The sequence below is a fragment of the Epinephelus moara genome, unplaced genomic scaffold (genome assembly GCF_006386435.1).
Source record: "Epinephelus moara isolate mb unplaced genomic scaffold, YSFRI_EMoa_1.0 scaffold2549, whole genome shotgun sequence".
Classification (NCBI taxonomy): Eukaryota; Metazoa; Chordata; class Actinopteri; order Perciformes; family Serranidae; genus Epinephelus; species Epinephelus moara.
The window spans coordinates 3,493-6,156 of record NW_026080149.1 but is presented as its reverse complement, the minus strand read 5'-3'; the positions used below and the strand labels follow the sequence as shown (position 1 = coordinate 6,156).

The 2,664-nt window shown below is 37.0% G+C and overlaps 1 long non-coding RNA gene across 1 annotated transcript; it reads right to left on the bottom strand.

The window, feature by feature from the left end:
• Positions 1-508: 508 nt before the first annotated feature.
• Positions 509-1,983, bottom strand: LOC126387165 (uncharacterized). Its single transcript, XR_007569606.1, has 2 exons — positions 1,828-1,983; positions 509-945 (listed from the first exon to the last, which is right to left on the bottom strand). It is a non-coding gene; the product is annotated as an uncharacterized LOC126387165 (long non-coding RNA).
• Between the last annotated feature and the right edge of the window lie 681 nt (positions 1,984-2,664).

The window sequence follows — 2,664 nt, the reverse complement described above, 5'->3', positions numbered from 1 at the left end:
TGTCGTCCAAAATCATGAGGAAAAAGTCATAGTTTAGTATGTCGTCCGAAATCATGAAAAAAAGTCATAGTATAGCATGTCCAAAAAGTCCTAGTTCAGTCGAAAAATAGTAATGGTACAGCATGTTGCAAAAAAGTCATTGCATAGTATGTAAAAAAATAAGTTATTTCATAGTATGTCAAAAAAAGTCTCGAAAAAAGGGAACCTGTAGTACATTGTAAAAAACTCACAATACAGTCATACTATAGTACGATGAAAATAACTCAGCATGTCAAAAAAAAACCATATGTATATATATATATATATACACACACATAGTTCAGTATGTAGAAAAACACTCAACATTCGTGTTGGCCCTGATAATTTCCGTCATTAAAACTATGAGATAAAGTGTAATCACATTAAATATTCATAATTTCATAGTATTTTTTTCTAAAGCTGAAAACACTGTCACAGTAAACAACAACAACATCTGTCTGTGTCTGAGACATTTAAGGATGGACAAACATGAGGATACATGAGTCTCTTTAATCAGAAGTATTCAGGATACAGGTGTTTATGTAATATCCAATGAGACCACAAGATGGCAGCATTCAGCTACTTTATAATCACATCACTGGTTTCAGAGAGGTGAAGCTTGGAAACATTTTGAAAGATAATTCATCCACTTTTTTATTTCATACACTGAGGTTGGTTTGAATGTGTACAACAACGTTAATCTTTAAATCAAAACAACTTAAAATTCTGATGACGTTATTTTGTGTTTCAATGTGTAGATCACTGCAGGTGGACTGATGTCGAAACGCTCTGTGGGAACAAGTGAACAGTCTTCAGGTTTGTCGACATCCTGTTGATCTTTGTCTTCTTTTTCATCAACATGATGCAGTTCTCCACTTTCCAGCCTTAATGCTGACTTTTGTTCCATGTTAAGACTCCTGTCGACATCTGGGAAGAAGAGGAACGTGACACAGATCAACTGAAGGAACAAGTGGAGCTATGAGGTAAGATAGTTTTTTTTTGTTTTACTTTCTTACCCCCCCCCCCCGTGCCACTGGCGACCTTCAATGTGAACCCATCAACATTACATACAGTGAGTTGAGTGGTACACAGAATCATCCACAGGTAATTAAACAAGGATACAAACTCTTACATGATTATCACAGAAAAAACTTGCAGTATAGTATGTCTGAAAAAGTGGTAAAAAAGTCATTGTATAGTATGTGGAAAAAAGTGCTGAAAAAGTCCTGAAAAAGTTGTAGTATAGTATGCTGAAAAAAATCATAGTATAGCATGTCAAAAAACTACCAAAAATGTCATAGTATAGTATAGTATGTCGAAAAAGTGCTAAGATAGGCATAGTATAGCATGTCAAAAAAACTTCAAAAAAAAAGTCAAAGTATAGTATGTCAAAAAAGTCACAGTATGTTGAAAAAAAAATCATAGTATGTCGAATAAAGTGCTAAATAAACTCATAGTATAGTAGAGTATATCGAAAAAAGTCATAGTACAGTATGTTGGAAAAAGTTGGAAAAAAAGGCACGGTATACTACGGAAGCCCTAAACGGTCATACATACATACATTATATTTCCTCCGTTTTCTCGTGATAACGACATAATTAATTTGAGAGATAACGAATGAAACGTGATAGCCCTGAGATTTCCATCACAGTGACATGTCATGCTGACTGACGTCTCCTTGAACACCAACGTTAAACCTAGTTCTCTGCTTGTTTGTGTTGTGTTGTGTGTTTTGCAGCGTGCATATCAGTCTGCTCCTCTCACTCAGGAGAAACTGGACGCAAATAACCACCCCGTGTGTATCCATACCTAACGTCAGTGGCGCCACCAGGGGGTCCGACTACCCGTAACTCCGACCCGCTAATCTGACCATGCAGGTCTACGGCGAGTTGTATTGTTTTAGTCCCATAATGTCGACTGACCATTAATCCGACCATTTTAATGCCTTTATTCCGACCGTCAGATTTCAGANTATCCTGGTATTCCCCACACATAAAGCCTATTGACAGTGTAATGCGCTCTGGCTGCAGATGTATATTAAGCATGAATCCGTTCTTGCAGCACGTCTACAGAAAGTATTTGTAAGAGACAAACCATCCATCTAACGTTTTGCCTTGACCAGCGAATTCATCAGCTTGTAACAACTGGCCAACAACAGAAACTGAGGCTTACGTCACAACGCTACTTTCACAGGTTCATGGTGTCAAGCTGAAACCCCTGATATAACATGAAACCCCCAAAAAACTTAACTCTTCTTGCTTTCAAAATGCAGCAATACATTGTATAAAAACGAAAAGGACTCGTATGGGTAGTTTAACTCAACAACTTCAGTGTAATTAAATCAAACTAACACGCGTCTGGTCGGACGATTCACTCAATTAACACAGCGCGTCACGCCGATACAGAAAACAAATAACCCCCACTGTGCATTTACTGCTTGTTTATTAATGTGTCATCATATGTGAGGCTATTTCATAACTAAAATGGTGGTGAAAATATTTAACTTTGCTAGACAGCATTTCTCTGAGCCATAATGTGCAATTATAGGTTAAACAATCTTTGCTTCCTTTAATTTAGTTAGGATAGCAGTAGTGGCCTAACAGTAGCAGCAACAGTGTTAATTGGCAACAGCTGTCTTGTTTTTAT